This window comes from Bos grunniens, chromosome 10 (genome assembly GCF_055505025.1).
Source record: "Bos grunniens cultivar Pamir isolate PY7600 chromosome 10, Bosgru_T2T1.0, whole genome shotgun sequence".
NCBI lineage: Eukaryota > Metazoa > Chordata > Mammalia > Artiodactyla > Bovidae > Bos > Bos grunniens.
The window spans coordinates 40,933,249-40,955,769 of NC_141174.1; the positions used below are offsets into that span (position 1 = coordinate 40,933,249).

Below are 22,521 nucleotides of genomic sequence, written 5' to 3' on the forward strand. Positions count from 1 at the left end.
ATATGGAACCTAGGAAGATGGAATAAACTAAACTATTTTTTGCATCTACCGTGCGTCAGGCACTGTGCTAGGGCTTCCATATATTACTATTAAACTTAATTTTCAGCCTGACCTTGGAAAAATAACCTTCATTGTCATCCCTATTATACACTATAAAACTAAGAATCATAAAGGATCACTTAGTCTATTCAGTCAGCATTTACTACCTATTAATTTTAAGGAGGAGGAGAAATAAGAGGGGAAATAAAGAAGCAGAGAGACTAAGCTAATCTAAGCCCTTGATCCTCACATTGGCATCACCTAGATTCAGTGTTCCGGCCTGGAGAAATCCCAGGGACAGCGGAGCCTGGTGGGCTGCTGTCTATGGGGTCGCACAGAGTCGGAGACAGCTGAAGCGACTTAGCAGCAGCAGCAGCAGATTCATTAGAAATGCAGGTTCCTGGGCAGCTCCTGATCTACTTGCGTCAGACTGTATGAAACAAGATCCCAGGTGATCCACATGTAGTTTAAAGTCTGAGAGGCAGTATGTACCCAATTAAAACCCGATCCAGTAGGAAGGAAAGAGAGGAAAAGAAAATCTCTATGGGAAAGACAAAGCTGTGAGACATGTGAAAACAAAAATCTTTAGACATTGGGCTGTGTCTGGCAGATAGAGAGGCCGGTTGGGGAAGTAGCAGTTTAGTGTTTTTAGTTTGTTTATATTTCCCTGTGGCTTTTAATTTATTTCCCCTTTTAATGTTTTTTAGGTGAATACAGTACAACTTTGAATTTCATTTTCAATTATTCTTCATTTCAGGTCTGATCCTGACCTTTCTCTGCACCATGAAGATTCCAGCCTTCCAGGTAAGTTGCTACTTTATCAAACCTGTTGAGCTTCACTAAATTGAAAGACCCGATGTGATTTCTGATTCTGTGTGAAGAGAACCAGGCTTCCGGCGCTAGTGTCTTCAACCTCGCCCATCAGGTTATTAGTGTGGGATACCTGGCCCTAAAGGGGCTTCCCTAGTGGTTCAGATGGCAAAGGATCTGCCTGCAATGCAGGAGACCCAGGTTTGATCCCCAGAAAATCCTCTGGGGAAGGGAATGGCAACCCACTTCAGTATCCTTGCCTGGAGAATTCCATGGACAGAGGAGCCTGGAGAGCTACAGTCCATAGGGTCTCAAAAAGTTGGACATGATTGAGCAACTTTCACTTCACTCGGTCCTGACAACCTGCTTTCACCTAGAAAAGCATACAGCAGTCAAATTTGGGGCAGCAAATTGGGCTCCATGAGATGCTCAGAGTCTAGGGGGCCACTGTGCATGTCCTGCAGCCACCGTGGGGTCCCATAGAGCCTTGTTACTCAGTGTGTGAGTCAATAGGCAGGCAGCACTAGCAGCACGGAGGAGCCTGTTAGAACGCAGCCTGGACACCTCTCTCTTAGACCTACTGAATCGGAATCAGATGTGAGTGATTCACGTGTACTTCAAAGGCTGACAACACTGCCGTGACAGTATTCACATTATTTTTTATAACTTCTTCCCTCAAACTGATCCCTCTTCTGAGTCTGCTCAGGCTGCTATAACGAAATACCATTGACTGGGTGACTCATTAAAAAAAAAAAGGCATTTATTTCTCACAATTCTGGGGGCCGAAAATCTAAGTCAGGAGCTGAAGGCTGAGGACCCTGTTCTAGGTCACAGACCTCCTTGTATACCCACATGGTGAAGGAAGGGCCAGCCCAGCTTTCCGGAGCATCTTCTATAGGAACACCAACTCAATTCATGAGGGCTCCCTCTTCATGACCTAATCACCTCCTCAAGGCCTACCTTCTAATATCGCCACCTTGTGGTAATTTCAACACATGAATGAGGGCGGTGAGAAATACACCAAGATCACAGGACCTTTCAAATCTATCCTTAGCACGATACAGAAAGACAGGGTTAAAATTCGGCGTATTTTTCTACAAATATCTCCCAGGCCAGACCTCCCAAAGTGCCTCAGGAGACAGTGTGATGCTGAAGAGATGCCAAATGCAATTTTTGGCAGAGGCAGAGCAAAAATCCTGGATTATCTACTCTGTGCTAGAGGGCAGAGGGATGTTAACCTTTTCTGGGTCTTGTTTACTCAATTATAGAGCCATTTACGCCATAGGTGTTTCAGCAAATCTGACTCCCAGGTTTGAACCCAAATATAAAAGATTTCACTACCATATAATTTGGAGCCTTAGGGATTTTCATATTCAATAACTAGTTTGGTCTTAGTATTACTGAGAGCAGGATCTTCTTTTTGTAGATATGTAGAAAAATGACTGGCTTTATCACGTAACCTGGCAACTCCGCTCCTAGGTATACATCCAAGAGAAATGAAAACATAGAGTCATACAAAACCTTGGGCTTGAATGTTCATAGTGGTGTTATTCACAATAGCCCCCAAATGAACACAACCCAAGTGTCTATCAACTGACGAATGGATAAATAAATGAGGTATGTCCATACAATAGAATGTTATTTAGCCATAAAAAGAAATGAAGTCCTGACGCATGCTATGAAATGGGTGACCCTTAAAAATATTATGCTAAGTTAAATAAGCCAGACCCGAAAGGACAAATATTGTAGGATTCCATTTACATGAATTGTCTATTACAGACAAGTCCATAGAAACAGAAAGTAGATCAGTGGTTGCCAGGGGCTGAATGAGGGGTGGAGGAGGACTGGAGAAAGACTGCTAATGGGTATGGATTTTTTTTTTCAGGGTGTTGAAAAAGTGATGATGGTGATGACTGCATAACCCCGTAAAACACTAAAAAACAAAAAACGCTGCACTGTAGACATTCAATTGTACAGTGTATGAATTATATCATAATAAAGTTGTTTTAGGAAATGACTGACTCTGAGACAAGAGAAGCTTTATGTTTGAGATGAAAGTCAGCTGAAGGGGGTATGCAGCCCTGCCCAGGACAAGAGACAAGGAGAGGTACAGTTCCATGGCAATCAACTTCTGTCTTAGAGGCTTCAGCTGAGCATGAGAGATGCTTCTTCATACCCAAGATCCCAGAATGAAGGTGACTTCAGCATAATCCCCTGATTGGGGCAGGTTATTTCTGACACTAATCACTTCTTTCCCCCTACAAAATGAGCCTCACTTAGTTTTATACTAAGTCACTTGGCCAGATATCTCTCTACTGTGGTAATAGTAAAGGAAATAATATCTATTGGAAATATGCTGTTAATTGTCCTTGGTTCTAAGTTGAGCTTAAGCTCCTTGTGGGGAGTTACTAGACCCTGAGAGCTGCTCAAGTGAATCAACTCTACCTTGTAAGGAAGTCCCATTGCAGACTAACGACAGGCATTGTCATCTGCAGTACAGATTTCTAGTGCATAGTAAAAAATGCACGGACACTGGTTCATAAGAATTTCAAAACAGTGACTGTAGAGCAGGCACCGGGATCTTCCAAGTGTGCCACTCTGTGCAGTATAACCCTGGGTGGATAAATAGAGGAGAGAGGGAGAGATGGAGAAGCTCTCATTCTTACATGCTGCTGCTGCTGCTGCTCAGTCACTTCAGTTGTGTCCAACTCTGTGCGACCCCAGAGAAGGCAGCCCACCAGGCTCCTCTGTCCCTGGGATTCTCCAGGCAAGAACACTGGAGTGGGTTGCCATTTCCTTCTCCAATGCATGAAAGTGAAAAGTGAAAGTGAAGTCGCTCAGTCGTGTCCAACTCGTAGCAACCCCATGGACTGTAGCCCACCAGGCTCCTCCGTCCATGGGAGTTTCCAGGCAAGAGTACTGGAGTGGGGTGCCATTGCCTTCTCTGCTCATTCTTATATACTTGAAGATAATTCCATGTCCTTTATTGAACATGCTATTTCTTGTTAATAAAAGCTACTTCAAGATGATATATTTCTAAGGAGTGCATAGAAGTAATAGTATAAAGTATAATTTGATTCTTTTTAGGAACTCTTCAAGTGTTTCATTAACATAGTCCATTTCAAGGGCTTTACTTTGCCAATTATTTTACCTCCCAACATTACTGTAATGTTGAAAGACAAAAATTTAGCATCCATTTTACTTACAGAAAAATTGTCAAGTAAAGCCTTTTAGAGAGAATACCCAAAGGCAGGGAAGCATAGTGGGAGAGATAGCATTTTACACTTCTCCTGTTTCTTCTTAGAGCAAGCTATTCTTGCCTGGAGAATCCCAGATACAGAGGAGCCTGGTGGGCTGCCGTCTATGGGGTCGCACAGAGTCGGACATGACTGAAGCAACTCAGCAGCAGCAGCAGCATGATAAATATGAGAGTAGTCTGGAAAGACTGCACATCAGTTCATAATATTGATATGTGCAATAACAATAGTAATAACAATTACCAAATGACATGTTATCAAATGTTTACAATGCACCAGGTACTGTGATAATCCCTTTGCATATTTTATGTTTGATTTTTACTCCAAAACTCTTACCTGAATTGCTTGCTTGTTCACTCAGAGGTAAGTACTTACCTGTGTCAGATTGTGTGCTTGTGTGTTGGCACAGTGCGAGTCTAAATTAGCTTTCATAAACAGTAATTCTCTTTTAACAGAAATATTTTATGTTAGCAGTTGCACAATTATCCCAAAGTTGACCACTGGTCATATTGTGAACCTAAAATGGCCTCCTGCTTCAGACAGGTAGCATGGTGTGATGGTGAAGAATTCAGGCACAAGGGTCAGGATATCTGGGATTCAATCTCGGTCATAACTGCTCACCAGCTGTGCAAACTTGAGCTGATTAATTATCCTCTTTATGACGTGGCTTCCCTTTTTATAAAATGGAGATGACAGTAGTACTCACCAAGGAGTTATTGTGAGGACCAAATGAGTATGTATCTGAAGCAAAGGTCCCCAACCCCTGGGCCGCAAACCAGTACTGGTCCTCGGCTAGGAAATGGGCTGTACAGCAGGAGGTGAGCGGCAGGCTGGGCGAGTCATCGAAGCCTCTGTTCCCATCACTCCCCATCCTCGAGTTACCACCTTAATCACCCTGCTGCCCCATCAAAGAAATTTTATCATCCATGAAACTGGTTCCTGGTTGCCAACAGTTTGGGGACTGCAAATCTAACGTATTGTATTATAGTGGCATTAACTGTTGCTATTGTTACTGTTTGGAGAAGGCAATGGCACCCCACTCTAGTACTCTTGCCTGGAAAATCCCATGGACGGAGGAGCCTGGTACGCTGCAGTCCATGAGGTCGCTAAGAGTCGGACACGACTGAGCGACTTCACTTTCACCTTTCACTTTCATGCATTGGAGAAGGAAATGGCAACCCACTCCAGTGTTCTTGCCTGGAGAACCCCAGGGACAGAGGAGCGTGGTAGGAGGCCGTCTCTGGGGTCGCACAGAGTCGGTCATGACTGAAGTGACTTAGCAGCAGCAGCAGCAGCAGCAGCATTGATACTGTTTGGAGAAGGCAATGGCACCCCACTCCAGTACTCTTGCCTGGAAAATCCCATGGACTGAGAAGCCTGGTGGGCTGCAGTCCATGGGGTCGCTAGGAGTCGGACACAACTGAGCGACTTCACTTTGACTTTTTACTTTCATGCATTGGAGGAGGAAATGGCAACCCACTCCAGTGTTCTTGCCTGGAGAATCCCAGGGATGGGGGAGCCTGGTGGGCTGCCATCTATGGGGTCGCACAGAGTCAGACACGACTGAAGCGACTTAGCAGCAGCAGGAGAAGCATTGTTACTGTTATTACGTAAAACATCTGACCTTAACATCAGGGGTTATGGAGACTGTCCACCAGTGTTGTTTCTATGTATGCAGCATGTCTTGATAACATACTAAGTTGTATTTAAGTACAATGCATGGTGTTTCTCTAAGAAGCAAGATAACAAGCCACCAGGGCAGAATGAATAGTGGGAAATGATGGGGCTATGGAGGCTGACTCCTGGACCAGAAAAAATAGGTAAGCACAGTGCTAAGCTCTTTTAAACAGTGCTTAAATCAACATCAATCTTAGTCATGATTCTAGCCATAATTGGTTTCCAACTGCAGGGTACTAGGGAACCAGATAATCATCATGAAAATCTCTTTCTGGGGAGTAAAATGCCATAACTGGGTTGGGGTCAGGGGTAAAACTTCCCATTCCACATAGGAGAAAGTCATCAAGAATAAGGCAGAACTGGGACTTTCTGGTGGTCCAGTGGCTAAGACTCCATGCTCCCAACGCAGGGGGCCAAGGTTTGATCCCTGGTCAGGGAACTGATCCCACATGCCACAAATGAGAGGCCACGTGAGTCCCCACGGATCAAGGATTCTGCAGCCGCAACTGAGACCCAGTGTAGCCAAATAAATACAAACATTTTTTTTAAAATACTGAGGCAGAGCCATAAAGCCCCAACTCCTAGGGCCTGGAAACAGCAGGACTTCAAGTCCTAGAAGGGCCAGGAGCTGGGCAGAAAGTAAGCTGTCATTTGGGAGACTCTGATTTCACGTGTCCCTCCAAGGGCACCAATTAGTCTGCATCTCATTTGTGGGTGAAGAGCAATGTCAGCAGTCCTGCAGGTGTGACTGGGCCAGGTCTGTAATGGTAGCACAAATTGGAGTGTGCACCTCCTGGTAGAGAAAGAGAGCATGGCTGTGGACACACGGTCAGCCTCCATCAGTGCTGGAAAAGAACAGAATCAAGGTGGAGTCTCCAGGGAGGAAATCACTGGTCCAGCAGTGAGGAAATAGGGACCCAAAGGCTGAGGAGCAAGATGGCGGCAGCCTCACCAGCCCAGCCTCCCTTGCCTCCTGTGCCCACCTGACCCCTAGTCACCACTCAGACCCTGGTAACCCTGTGAACCCCGTGTGTTGTGACCCCTCTGGTCAAGAATGACCTCTCTGTTTCCACTCAGGTGAACTGCACTTGCTTTCAAGGCCGACCTCAGATTCCACGTACATTATATGCTGACCTTCCTTGGTCTGCCCCTTCTTTGGGGGAGTTTGCTGGGCACCTGGCAGTGACTTAGAGAGGGTGCAGGTGAGGGAAGAGGTGAAAGCTCCATGTGTGTGCATGCTCAGTCGCTCAGTCATGCTTGACTCTTTGTGACCCCATGGACTGTAGCCCACCAGGCTCCTCTGTCCATGGAATTTTCCCGGCAAGAATACTTGCCACTTCCTATTCTAGGGGAATCTTCCCAGCCCAGGGATCAAACCTGCGTCTCTTGCGTCTCCTGAATCAGCAGGCGGTTCTTTACCACCATGCCATCTGGAAGGCTCCACAGCTGATGCCAAACACTGGAGTTTTATTGGCCCTCTTAGAACCTCCCTTCCTTTGTTGCCTTAAAAACCTAAAGGAACATATTTTTTGTTTGTTTATGTTTTTATCTGTTTAGCTTTTAAAACTTGTTTTGGCTGTGTCGGGTCTTGGTTGCTGCACATGTTGCTTTCTCTAGTTGCAGTGAGCTAGGGCTACTCTTCTTTACAGTGTACAGGCTCCTCTTGTTGCAGAGCATGGGCTCTAGAGCTCGGGCTTCCATAATTGTAGCGCATGGGCCTCGTTGCCTTGGGGCATGTGGAATTTTCCCGGATCAGAGATCAAACCCATGTCCCCTGCACTGGCAGGCAGATTCCCTGCACAGGACCACCAGGGAATTCCAAGCAACATGTTTTAAGTAATGTGAGTCTGTCCTCCCCATCTTCACATTTGCCTTGAGTCTATAGGTTGTCTTTATGCTACTCTTTTTACATTTCAAGATTGAAGTTAATTTTACCCAAATACTGTTTAAATAAAAATACTGGAAGAAACCAGAATATAATTTGTCTTGGACCTAAATCTCTGAAATGGCCTTAGCTAGATATTTGCACATCAGTCACATAGTAGGAACTCCAAAATGCTTGTTAATGTGTAGACAGATAAAAGAATTTTTATTAATATTCTGAGCTTGTCGTGGGCTATCGTCTAAGGGTTCTGTTGAATGAGAAGAATCAGTATATTAGGATAATATATTTACATAATGAGGTTTCTAAAAATGTTTAGTGTGTCTTTGAGCAGAAATCATCACCTTCATCTTGGATTCTGTGTCACCGTGCCCAGGTGTCAACCTGAGTCTAAAGGAAGAGGCAGAGGGGAAAAGATTCAAGGCCCTGATCTAGGATGGAATCAGGAGAATGGGAGCCCCTGGGGATGGCCCAGCTGTGGTACATAAACGTACAGTTTTAGTTCCCCCTATTGCTCAGACGCTTTGCCCACACGTATCATGCTAGCTTATGTGAAGTTCACAGCCCACACCACAAAGGGCAGACGATGCCGAGCACATCCACTAATTTCACAGGGACAAAGATGAGAAGTGCCAGCAGCTTCCTGAGAGCTTTGTGAGCTGACACATTAAAACCTGCCTATTGGCAACAGCTGAAGCAGAGGGTGGCGGTAAGCACTCTGGGTGTGATGTTTTGCGAGCAACAGTTTTAGCAGCCTGCTTCTCAGAAGCGGAATGTGCTAAAAATGCCCAGGCCTGAGGTTTACCTCAAAGAGCCAGACCTGAGGTCATGAAGAATAACTTTCAGGAAAGTTAAGTAACTTTTGCAATATCAGCAATTTAACCTTTTAGCCTTAAATCTAGCAATGAACATGTGGGGTTCAATAAAGTGATGACATAAAGAAAAACACACATATTGTTTTTAATGAACTATGGTCAGCCTGGGGTGGATATCTGTCAGTCAATTGGTCAGAAATGATATTCGCTCTGGCTCTCCAAGGGAAAGATTTGAGAATTTTATGAGATGCAGAGGAGACTCTATTTGATGTATAATGAATTCAGATGGAAATTAAATGGGATATGAGTTGAAATCTGTTATTAAAGTCCAGCTGGATCTCTCTTTTGCTGATGCCCATAATGATGGTCCTAATGGTTCCTGTTTTCTTTTCACCTCCTAAAGTACACATTTATTGACATGTTCCATTACTGTCAGAGGTGAGGGCTTTGAATTGACAATATCATCACCCTCCATGCATGCTGCTACGATTTTAGGAATTACATAGAAATGAACTATTTGTGCTTTGTCTTAAGTCTTTTTATATATATGCTCTAATTTAGTGCGATTTTCCAGGGATAATTGTTTAGAATCATTTCTGTGTTCCAGAAGGTAATGATGTCCCCTAATGAATGACTCCAATGTCTCCCATGAAACTACTAAATCATTGACAATAGAGACGTTTGTGCCTAAGAATATACAATGTGTTGATTAATCTAGTCAATAAATATCTAGTCATTAAGAGTGGCATAATGAAATCCCCATATTTTAAATCCCTGGACACAAAACCAGAATATATAAACATCATCTTAAATGCTCATCAGTAAACACCAAACACCCACATATGTGAAGGCAAGGTGAACAGAGTTATATCAGTAAACAAAAACGTCAACAACAAAAAAAGTCTCTAAAAACAGTAGAAGTTGAGTAGATACGCCAAAGAATAGCCTAATTTCCCTGATCCATGTTCTAGGTGGATTCATCTTGCCTTTTGCTGGGAAAATCCCAGCTAACCCCAGCAGTCTCATTTTCATCATCTTTTTTTTTTTTTTTGGCTGCAGCATTGGTCATGCTTGTTGGTCAATGACATCAGGCTTGGCCAGATCTCCTGGCACAGAAATCTCTCTTTTATACAATACACAGCAAGCACTCATAAGCCTTGTAACATGATTTGAAGAAGACCACAGGACTACCATTCTCTTGTTACCCTCCAGCCTTATAATCTTGATTCTCTCTCCAAACCGTTTGAAATGAATCAGGATGTTCCCATATGCGAGTGTACGTGAAAGCTTTTGAACATGTGACTGTGTGCTCAGTTGTGTCTCCAACTTTTTGTGACCCCATGGACTGTAGCCTGCTGGGCTCCGCTGTCCATGGGATTTTTCAGGCAAGAATCCTGGAGTGAGTTATCATTTCTTCCTCCAGGAGTCTTCCCAATCCAGGGACTGAACCCACATCTCCTGCATTGGCAGGCGGTTCCTTACCACTGAGCCACCAAGGAGGCTTAGAGCTTCACAATCCCCTGGTAGCTTTATATTATAATAAAATAATAAATATAAAAAGAAACAGACCCAAGTGAATTTCCAGGCTGACAGTACCTTGACCCTTGTCTTCTGGAGGCATTCCACATCTGGATCACTTGTAGATAAACCTGGGAGGCCATCTGTGAATGAAAGAGGCTTAAAAATTCACTCTAGATCGACTTTCTTGTGGAAGTATATTCATGTCATCTAATATCTTAGCCAGGAATCCTTGCATTTCACCAAACAGAACTCCATTCAAAATAGGCTAAGGCAACCAGGCAATTCCATTGGCAGCAACTGCTCCCAGGGATGAAAGGTGAAGATCAAGAACTGAGGCTGCTTGTCTGACCCTAAGTGAACCCGTACTCTTCTCTCTGTAGACTGAGACACTTCTCTGCTTCCCCAAGCTTTCAGCTTGCATGAAATTTTGCTTGGCTCCAAATTTACATGACTTCAGTCCTTATTTCCTCTATTACATAACTCCAGGCTTCTTGAATTGTGTCCACAGACCAGTCTTGCTTCCTCCATCTTCCACCCACAAATGGAGACCCTGAATAAACATCCGGTGACCCAAACTCTGTGTCAGTGCCTGCTTCCAGCAACTCAAAATCTCACAGTGCCAATAGATTAAAATGTATGTCAGACTAAGACATACGGGGAACATAAGTTCAAAGCAACAGAACTAACACACATGTGAACCGGGGCTGCTCAGAAAAGATTCTCTAGGAAGGAATGGCATTGGAATTGAATCTGGAGAATGAATAGAAAATTGAGGCAGCAAGCAGCATAACATAATCAGATGCAGGAAATGAATTGTGCAAAAACAAGGAAGCAGGTTCTGGGCATAGTGAGTTTTTGTCATTTGGGTCTCATTTCCAACATCGCCTCCTCCAGAAGACTTCTCAGACCTTCTAATTTAGAGTAGCCACTGCTATCCCTGCTCAAGTCACTCTAACATCCCGTGGAAATGTTTAGAAGTGCAACTGGAAAGTCTATGGGGAATAGACCAGAAAGGGCTGAGTTTCAAAGCTTAATTCTGAGAGCCACAGGAAGGCTTTGGGAGATTGGAAGTGCACGTTCTGTAGCATCCGAGTTGTGCTTTACTTGGCCGCTGCATGAAGACATTAATGAAATGGGGTAAGAGTGGTGACAGGAGGATCAGTTCAGAGGCTTTGCCCTGATATGAATTTAAAAGATAACAACCAAAAGAAGTTGTGAAAGACTGTGTAAAGCAATGGTTCTCAAATGTTAAAGTGGATCTGAATCACCTGGGCATCTTGCTAAAATGCACATTTTGGAGCAGGAGGTCTGAGATGGGGCTCACAACTGTATTTCCAACAAGCCTCTTGATGATGAGAGCACTGCTGGTCTCTGGGGACATCAAGAATCTCTTTGGCAAGCTATTAACCAGCAGGTGATGTGTGCTGCCCTAATACAAGAGGGCTACAGATGTTCATAATTCTGTAAGGCAAAACCATGTTCTGATAGCCAATAACCAGGATAGACATGCATAGGTCTTTGATGCATAGACAGTTGGAGACACGCCAGTCACAGAGATGGCTATCTCATCTCAAATGACCATAAACCTCTCCAAGAATGATGTTCGGGTATGTAGTTAGTGTAACGATTGCTTCGTGTCACCTGCTATTGACCAGGAATTAGATAATTTAACTACAAATGGATTGAGTCAGCTTTTGGCTTTTGCAGGAGCTCTAGAGTCATCACAGTTTCAGCTGTTGTTAGTCCATCCAAAACGTGGTTTCCACAGGAAAAACTCCACAGCTAGCCAAATTCTTCTCTAGGTTATAATTAGGAACCTTATTAGTAAAACCAATGATCAAATATACCTTCAAATGGCGAAATTGGATGAGCGCATCTGAACGCTTAATTATCCCATTGAAGTCAGCTATAAAAGACAGCTCTATTAGGGTTACACATGAGGACATGCACACCAGCCTTAAGCAGCACTGCCCATTTTCAGCCTAGACAGTTGATGTCTTCTTCTCTCCCCCTCCTTTATTTCCCCTCTCCTCCCTCTGCCCCCGCATCCACTAGACGTTTGTCACAGCAGTATATGGAATCCCTAGTACCTGACATTGAACCCCCATTATTTTGAAATTTAGTTTTCTTTCTTCTGTCTGTAAATGTCATTGGAGAAAACTTGGAAAAGCTACAGATTGTTAGCTTTTAGATTTTAATGTGATATTAAGTCTCTGTGTCTATTGATATATTGCTGCCAAATAAAATGGACATTACCTTGTGTCTTCTATACATTTGAATGATGCCTTAAAACTTCTTCATTCTATACATACGCATGTGTTTCTGCATGTATTGCTATAGTAGAACTTGGATTCACACACACCAACATACTTTAACTTTAAAAATAAGATTTTTTAAACTAGGTACTCTGGGGGAAGAATACATATATTTACATCTAATTATGTGGCAGTCATCTGGATTTTAGTTTTTAATTGTCTCTTCAGGAAAAATGAAAAGTGTGGTTTTGCTATTCTCAGTTCACATTTGGTAACATGCACTCTGCAAAGAATAAATACTTGCAAATACTGTGAAATATCACTGGGACTGACAATCTCATGCAGGGAGGAAGGACAGGAAATATTAATTATAAGGTTGTGATTCGATTTGGAAGACTCTAAGAGTAGCATCTAAATTTAGAGTGAATGTGCCATAGGGTGTTAGTAATCTGCCCCTCACTGCTAGTCATTTCCGCTTGGATCCTGAACTTGGTTTAATTAAGATTGAACCTTGTGAATTGAACAACACATAACATTGTTAAAAGAACAAAATGAAAGGATTGCAGTGTTTTAGAGTGAAATTAGAAATTCTATATAGGGCTGATAGCCATTTCTGAGGCAAAAATAATACTACAAGTGGGTTAGAGTATATGAAACTGCACTGGAAATATAGAGCATTATAAATGTAGGGGATTATTACTATTATTATTTAAAAGAATGCTGCAAGAGGGAAAGAGGCCTCTTGGTGGGAGAATCATAAATCTTCGGGCTGGGAAAATAAAATAAGTGCATACCTCTGGCAGAGGAAATAATACAAGTGTGGAAAGCAAACAGCAGCCAAGTAAAACCCTTTCAAATATCCGTCGCTGAAGTGTTTTCACGTGCACCAGTTGGATGTTACAGACCATTGGAGCTCAGCCACGCTGTGGTTATCACCAGGGGATTTTTTTCGTTCCCACAGAATATTTCCAGAAGACCCAGAACAAGGGCTCAGAGTGCTATCATAACATTATTATTGCACAGGCATCTGGGATTTGCATACTGTAATTAGTGGTAGATTTAGTACAGGGTTAGTAAAGCTGGAGCTTCAAGGCCCCGGGAATGCAGGGAGTTGCAGAGTATCCAGGTGGCGAGTAGAAAGCAGGTGGCAAGAGGAACCATTTCTGTTTAAGTGTTTTGGGCAAATTGCCTGAAGAGATCATAGAAGAATGGGTCCTGAATTGCCAGGGCTCCAGGCATTGGTTGTGATTTCTCTTCTCACTCGAAATAAATAGGTATATCCATACCTGTTTCTGTGTTTGAAACAAGGATAAGGCATCTGACTTCTTTCTTTTGATTCATCTGTTTCCATATAACATGAAGTTTACTAAAAGTTGATCTGTCTCAGCTATTCAGTAGAAATTCTAAAATGCTCACAAGTTGAATTTACCAATCAGTCTTCAAGCCCTATTAGAGAAAATACAGTAAGTCCCCTACATACGAATCTTCAACTTGTGAACTTTCAAAGATGTGAATGTGGGTGCAAGCCCCTGTATGCCAGCTGTTGTACTGTACTAAAGAATCCACGCCAAGGCAGGAGACCTGGGGTCCATCCCTGGGTCGGGGAGATCCCCAGGAGAAGGGAACAGCTACCCTCTCCAGTATTCTTGCCTGGAGAATCCCATGGACAGAGGAGCCTGGTGGGCTACAGTCCATTGGGTCACAAAGAGTCAAACACGACTGAGTGACTAAGCGAACACACACAGCACCCACTGTCCTTTTCAAGGTATTGTACTGTAAGATTAAAAATGTTTTTATTTTTGTGTTTGCTTTTATGTATTATTTGTATAAAAGGTACAATAAACCTATTACAGTGCAGTACTATATAGCCAATTGTGTTAGTTGGGTATCTACACTTTGTTGGGCTCAGTTGGGAAAAAATCTGCCTGCAACGCAGGAGACCCGGATTCAATTCCTGGGTCGGGAAGATCCCCTGGAGAAGGAAATGGCAACCCACTCCAGTATTCTTGCCTGGAGAATCTCATGGACAGAGGAGCCTGGCGGGCTATAGTCCATGGGGTAGCAAGAGTCGGACACGACTTAGTGACAAAACCACCACCACCACTTTGTTGGACTTATAAACAAATGGGACTTATGAATGAGCTCTCAGGGTAGAATTCTTTACTATGTCGTGGACCTGCTGTTCATTAGTCAATAGACCTCTTAGAAAAGTTTAGACATTTTGGTCTCAGAAACTGGTGCAATACCCTGGGGGTGACGGTGCATCAACTCTAACATTACTACAGGGCTCCTTGGCCACATGCTCAGTCCAGGCTTATTAATTCTCCCTCCATTTCTGTTCACATATCAAATGTCTACATTTTTGCCAGCCCTGCTATCAGTCTTTTTTAGATATATTTTCATGACAACCCTAAAAGATAGGTATGAATATCATTCTCATGTTGGAGAACCCAGGGGCAGCCACAAAGCTAGTAAGCGGTTTAGTCTTGATTTAAAACAGGCAATCTGCCTCGGAGTCTGACATCTTACACCATTGGTTGCACCGCCTCAGTGAGCTGAAGCTCTCGTAACCTCCTGCTGGCCTCCCTTCTCCAATGTATCTTGGTTCCAGTTCATGCATTAAACCAGTGCTTCTCAACCAGGGACTATCTTTTATCCCAGCAGATATCTGGCAAGGATGGAGACAGTTGTGATAGTCAGGATCGGGGAGGTGCAATTGCATCTAGTGGACAGAGGCCAGAAATGCTGCTAAACATCCCACAGTGCACCGGCAGCCCCACAACAGAGAGTTATCCAGTTCCAGATGTCAACGGCACCACTGTTGAGAAATGCTATGTTAAATGCTATGTTATTTAGTATCAATAATCCGTTTCAAACACATCATCCCTCTATCTCGTGACTCCTCCTTATTCCTTTCCAGATCAAATATATAAGCTTTGGACTTGAATTCTCTGCCTCCCATAAGATGCCCTTTTCTATTTCTCCACTTACAGTTTTTCAGTTATGCCACCACCATCTCCATCCCTATATAGCCTGTTGCCTGTACACTGACCCTAAAGACTGCAAATGTGGGCTTTGTTCCTGGCTCTGTCACCACTGGCACATTAGGTAGCCTCTCTAGAACTCAGTCTCCTCATCTGTTAAATGATGAAATTGGGCTAAAATGTCTCTTGGACCCCTTCTAGCAGGGACACTTGCTCTGGTTCCCCTTGGCAGGAGGAGACAGCCCCAGAGAAAGGCTGGTCTCTGCCTGGCACCTGACTGATAATCAGGTTTGTTCCTAGAAGAACCAGGAACAGACGAACTGTGAGGACAGAGACCAAGGCTGCAGACAGGAAGGGTGAAAAGAGGTCCAGAGTCACAGGAAAGAGGTAGAATGTGAGCTATGACAAGACAAAAAATTTTGCAGTGAAGGTCATGAACAAAGACAGGAGGAGTCAAGTAGGAATTCGGAGGCTCCTTCTCAGCCTGTGTTAGATTGGCATTGCTTGCTATAAGTCAAGATTGAAAGTGGACTCTGCGGGGTCTGCATTTCATGTGGCACTGCCCAAGGTGACCAGAATGGGGAGGGGGAGCTGTTCTCAGAAGAAATGGGATGTGAAGAGTGATGATGACAGGACCTCAGTTTAGTAATCAAAACACTCACCAGATTTAGACTCCATGAGTCTAATCAGCAGTAAGCCCTGGCTCCACCTACTATCCAGTTTCATGCTGTCTTCTCCTTTCAGAGACCCCTAATGAGACCCCCTGAAAAGAGGCCTCCATGTTGGCTTCTGGCCACTTCCCTAGGATGAAGAAATTCTTTTTTTTATCTCTGTCCCTGAGCCTCCTTGGTACCTTTCCTTCTTTGAGAGACTAGATAATAATACTCTAAACAACTGGAGTCTCTGTGTATGTGTATGTGTGTGTGTGTGTGTAAAACAACCTCAAATGTTCAGAAAAATTGCAAGAACAGTACAAGAATGGTTTTTTTTTCCCTGAACCGTTGAAGAGTAACTTGTTAATATGATGCTCCATCACTCTTGAATGCTTCAGTATACAATCCTTACAAACGAGGACCTTCTACTATAGGATCCAATGTGTATGTGTTCCTGCGTGCTCAGTTGTGTCCCCACAGGCTCAGAGAACCCTGCAGGCTCCTCTGTCCATGAGATTCTCCAGGCAAGAATACTGGAGTGGGTTGCCATTTCCTCCTCCAGGGGATCTTCCCAACCCAAGGATCAAACCCATGTCTCTGGCATCTCCTTCATTGGAGGTGGATTCTTTACCCCTGAGCCACCTGGAAAGCCCCACATGACTCAATACAACCACCAAAACCAGGATTGTAACATTGACACACCAGTACCATCTTATTTTCAGATCCATTGCAGTATCACCTGTTGTCACAATAATATCATTTATAGCAAAATAAACCAGTCTGAAATCACAAGTTGCATTTAGTTACCATGTCTCTTTAGTGTTCTTCAATTTGAAGACTGTTGAATCTTTCAGATCCTGATCATTTAAAAATTACAGAAAAGCTATTTTGTAGATTGGTCCTCAATTTGGGGTTGTCGATGACTTTGCACAATTAGATTCTGATTACGCATCTTTGGTTTTGGTGGGAACGACACCAAAGTGATGTTGTGTTCTTTTCACTGCATCCTATTAGGTGGCATGTGATTTCAATTAGGTGGAAATGTGATTCAACATCACATTACTGATTGTCAAGTAATAATCAGCTGATCAGTTGTCTGTCTGCTCACTGCAGATTTACCTTATTTCCTTCGTGTTTAATAAGTATTTTGTAGGAAGGTACTTTGAGCTTTTAGAGTCTGCTGCTGCTGCTGCTAAGTCACTTCAGTCGTGTCCGACTCTGTGTGACCCCATAGACGACAGCCCACCAGGCTCCCCCGTCCCTGGGATTCTCCAGGCAAGAACACTGGAGTGGGTTGCCATTTCCTTCTTCAATGCATGAAAGTGAAAGGTGAAAGTGAAGTTGCTCAGTTATGTCCGACTCTTAGCGACCCCATGGACTGCAGCCTACCAGGCTCCTCCGTCCATAGGATTTTCCAGGCAAGAGTACTGGAGTGGGGTGCCATTGCCTTCTCACTTTCAACATATTCATTTGCTTATTGATATCCGTATGGACTCACAGACACCTCACATTCAGTGGCTTATATTCAATTACAATCATGATTTATTTTGATGCTCGAACTGTCCCAGTTTTGTTCAATAGGAACCCCTCAGGCTACATTCTGTGTCCTTTGACATGTCCCATCATTCATCGGGTATATCATTACTTTCTGGCACAATGTGGTGTTCTGGGATTACTTATAATTTCTCTGCCCCATTGCCGGGGCTTCTTCAGAGGTCCTTTTGAATGGAGAATGACATTTAGTTTCCAAGATCTAGACGTTTGATATGTTTATTGCTACTGGGTTGTCACTGCTCCCAGATTCTCTTTGTGAGCAGAGCTAGAGAATATATGCATGTCACACATTTACACCCAATTATATATCAAGAACTCTGATTTCACATCAATATCTCCAATTTAAATCTAACACCATACGGTTCACGCTATTTTTTTTTCTCTTTTCATATTTATAACTACCTTCCCTGCCAATGAGAAACCTTGTTCCTATTATTTTTTAAATACTTAGCTATTTGCTCAAACCTCCTGTCTGTATCCAACACCCTGTTGCTACTAGATTAATCGCCCTCTGCTCTTTATCCCATTCAGACTCTGACACCACATGCTGGTCTGTGTCTCCCTCACATGCCCCTCCCTCACATGGATGTCCTCCTCAGCTGTCTCAGGCTCCAACAATCCCACATCAGGCCACCGCTGATGCTGCCGCTCTGCCGAGGCTCTTCTCACTCTGTCCCACCACCAGCACTGGCTCTTCCTATGTACACACAGGGACAGCATCCTCATTCTTCTCAGGTTCTGACATCCTACACCACACACATCCACACGCATAACTTCCTCACCTCACTGAGCCTCTGATACCTCTGTACAGTACAGTACAGTTCAGTAGCTCAGTCGTGTCCGACTCTGCGACCCCATGAACTGCAGCACGCCAGGCCTCCCTATCCATCACCAACTCCTGGAGTTAACTCAAACTCATGTCCATCAAGTCAGTGATCCCATCCAATCATCTCATTTTCTGTCATCTCCTTCTCCTTCCACCTTCAATCTCTCCCAGCATCAGGGTCTTTTCAAATGAGTCAGTTCTTTGCATCAGGTGGCCAAAATATTGGAGTTTCAGCTTCAAAATCAGTCCTTCCAGTGAAAATTCAGGGCTGATTTCCTTTATGATTGACTGGTTGGAACTTCTTGCAGTCCAAGGGACTCTCAAGAGTCTTCTCCAACACCATAATTCAAAAACATCAATTCCTCTGCCCTCAGCTTTCTTTATAGTCCAACTCTCACATCCATACATGACTACTGGAAAAACCATAGCCTTGACTAGACAGACCTTTGTTGGCAAAGTAATGTCTTGCTTTTTAATACGCTGTCTAGGTTGGTCATAATTTTTCTTTCAAGGAGTAAGCATCTTTTAATTTCATGGCTGCAATCACCATCTGCAGTGATTTTGGAGCCCAGAAAAATTAAGTCTGCCACTGTTTCCACTGTTTCCGCATTTGCCATGAATTGATGGGACCAGACGCCATGATCTTTGTTTTCTGGATGTTGAGCTTTAAGCCAACATTTTCACTCTCCTCTTTCACTTTCATCAAGAGGCTTTTTAGTGCCTCTTCCGGAGAAGGCAATGGCACCCCACTCCAGCACTCTTGCCTGGAAAATCCCATGGATAGAGGAGCCTGGTGGGCTGCATTCCATGGGGTCGCAAAGAGTCAGACACGACTGAGTGACTTCCCTTTCACTTTTCACTTTCCTGCATTGGAGAAGGAAATGGCAACCCACTCCAGTGTTCTTGCCTGGAGCATCCAAGGGACGGTGGAGCCTGGTGGGCTGCCGTCTATGGGGTCTCACAGAGTCGGACACGACTGAATCGACTTAGCAGTAGCAGTAGCAGTAGTGCCTCTTCAATTTCTGCCATAAGGGTGGTGTCATCTGCATATCTGAGGTTATTGATATTTCTCCCCACAATCTTGATTCCAGCTTGTGCTTCATCCAGCCCAGCACTTCTCATGATGTACTCTGCATATAAGTTAAATAAGCAGGGTGACAATATACAGCTTTGACATACTCCTTTTTCTATTTGGAACCAGTCTGTTGTTCCACGTCAGTTCTAACTATTGCTTCCTGACCTGCATACAGATTTCTCAAGAGGCAGGTCAGGTGGTCTGGTATTCCCTCCTCTTTCAGAATTTTCCACAGTTTATTGTGATCCACACAATCAAAGGCTTAAGCATAGTCAACGAAGCAGAAATAGACATTTTTCTGGAACTCTCTTGCTTTTTTGATGATCCAGCAGATGTTGGCAATTTGACCTCTGCTTTTTATGCCTTTTCTAAAACCAGCTTGAACATCTTGGAGTTCACAGTTCATGTATTGTTGAAGCCTGGCTTGGAGAATTTTGAGCATTACTTTACTAGCATGTGAGATGAGTGCAGTTGTGCGGTAGTTTGAGCATTCTTTGGTATTGCCTTACTTTGGGATTGGAATGAAAACTGACCTTTTCCAGTCCTGTGGTCACTGCTGAGTTTTTCCAGATTTGCTGGCATATTAAGTGCAGCACTTTCACAGCATCATCTCTTAGGATTTGAAATAGCTCCACTGGAATTCCATCACCTCCATTAGCTTTGTTCGTAGTGATGCTTCCCATTTGAAGCCCATTTAACTTCACATTCCAGGATGTCTGGCTCTAGGTGAGTGATCACATCTTTGTGATTATCTGGGTTGTGAAGATATTTTTGGTACAGTTCTTCTGTGTATTCTTGCCACCTCTTCTCAATATCTTATGCATCTTTTAGGTCCATACCATTTCTGTCCTTTATTGAGCACATCTTTGCATGAAATGTTCCCTTGATATCTCTAATTTTCTTGAAGAGATCTCTAGTCTTTCCCATTCTATTGTTTTCCTCTATTTCTTTGCACTGAAGAAGGCTTTCTTATCTCTCCTTGCTATTCTTTGGAACTCTGCATTCAGATGCTTATATCTTCCCTTTTCTCCTTTGTTTTCACTTCTCTTCTTGTCACAGCTATTTGTAAGGCCTCCTCAGATAGCCATTTTGCCTTTTTGCATTTCTTTTTCTTGGAGATAGTCTTGCTCCCTGTCTCCTGAACAATGTCACGAACCTCCGTCCATAGTTCATCAGGCACTCTGTCTATCAGATCTAGTCCCTTAAATCTATTTCTCACTTCTACTGTATAATCATTAGGGATTTGATTTAGGTCATACTTGAATGGTCTAGTGGTTTTCCCTACTTTCTTCAATTTAAGTCTGAATTTGACAATAAGGAGTTCATGATCTGAGCCACAGTCAGCTCCCAGTCTTGTTTTTGCTGACTGTATAGGGCTTCATCTTTGGCTGCAAAGAATATAATCAATCTGATTTTGGTGTTGACCCCCTGGTGATGTCCATGTGTAGAGTCTTCTCTTGTGTTTTTGGAAGAGGGTGTTTGCTACGACCAGTGCGTTCTCTTGGCAAAACTCTATTAGCCTTGCCCTGCTTCATTCTGTACTCCAAGACCAAATTTGCCTGTTACTCCAGGTGTTTCTTGACTTCCTACTTTTGCTTCCAGTCCCCTATAATGAAAAGGACATCTTTTGGGGGTGTTAGTTCTAGAAGGTCTTGTAGGTCTTCATAGAACCGTTCAGCTTCTTCAGCATTACTGGTCGGGACATAGACATCAATTATTGTGATACTAAATGGTTTGCCTTGGAAACGAACAGAGATCATTCTGTCATTTATGAGCTTGCATCCAAGTACTGCATTTTGGACTCTTGTTGACTATGATGGCTACTCCATTTCTTCTAAGGGATTCTTGCCTGCAGTAAGAATACCTCTGTACAGCATCTGCCTATCTTGCTGTGATTTTGGGGGTCTACACCAGACCACAACCCACCTGTTGGATAACCTCTTCACCCTACATGGGCTACGATGCTACACCAGGACCCCTCTTACCATGTGGGTGCTTATAGTCCACCCACCTAATGACTTTTGAACTGAAGTGTTTAGAAAGAGAAGGGATGTGACGTGATGTGGCAGAGAGGAAAGAGGAAAGGAAAGAAAGGGAAAGAGGAAGAGAACCACTGCTCCTGGGGTAGTGTGTTGTGTGCACTCCTAGGTCAGTCAGTGCTCAGTGTAAAAAGCAAACCCCTCCAGGTATTTTAAGCAGGGGATATTTGCTTTAGGTAACCGGATGCTTACAGGCTCCATGAGGGATGCAGCAGCAGATTCTAGGCTGAGCCTTTGGGAATGATTTTTGAAAACATGCAGGACTGAGGCTGGTGTTGGATCATGCTGGTTGCCATCCCTTCCACAGCAGTGTCCAGTGGTGGTTTAGTCTCTAAGTCCTGTCCGATTCTTTGCAACCCCATGGACTGTAGCCCACCAGGCTCCTCTGTCCATTGGACTTCCCAGGCAAGAATACTGGAGTGGGTTGCCACTTCCTTCTCCAGGGGTTCTTCCTGACCCAGGGATCAGACCCGGGTCTCCTGCATTGTGGGTGGATTCTTTACCAACTGAGCCATCAGGAAAGGCAGCCCCTTCCACACCACCTTAAAACCTTGAAAGGACACCCAAAAATGCTATCCATGTATCAGGGAGTCAAAGAAAGAGAGTTGCTGCTACCACCACATTACTCCACACCCAGGAACTGAAGGATAAATTCCAGAAATTGCCACAGATAAGCTACAATCTTGCTAACCTATGGCAGCAACCTGAAACTGATCCTGTGCTTCTTACTTCTGTTTTCTAAGTCACACAAGTGCATCTCATTGGAGGATACTAATTCATCTGGGGCTTGAAAAGTTTCAGTAGATGTTTTTGAGTCACATAAATTTGTTTTGTTTTGTCCCTTAGGGTTCATTTGATTTTTAGATGTCCAACCTATTCGAACAGAAGGAAGATGAAATGGAGATCAGTGGCCAATCCCAGACACTTCCCTCTCTATTATTATATCCAGTTATTTATCATGTTAGGGGATCTATGCTTTGTATAAACCTAATGAAATATTGGCATCTTAGTACACAAAATATTCAGATCTTTTTGTGAGTGTTCCAAATATATCCAATATTTAATTTCTAAGTCAATATATAATTTCTAAGTTCCAACTATATACATTATTTAATTTCTAAAGTCAAACAGAAA

General features: G+C 43.4%; 1 long non-coding RNA gene across 1 annotated transcript; it reads left to right on the forward strand.

Moving 5' to 3' along the window:
- Positions 1–243: 243 nt before the first annotated feature.
- LOC147364389 (uncharacterized) lies at positions 244–2,867 on the forward strand. Its single transcript, XR_015133650.1, has 4 exons — positions 244–490; positions 797–843; positions 2,329–2,466; positions 2,735–2,867. It is a non-coding gene; the product is annotated as an uncharacterized LOC147364389 (long non-coding RNA).
- Positions 2,868–22,521: the final 19,654 nt, after the last annotated feature.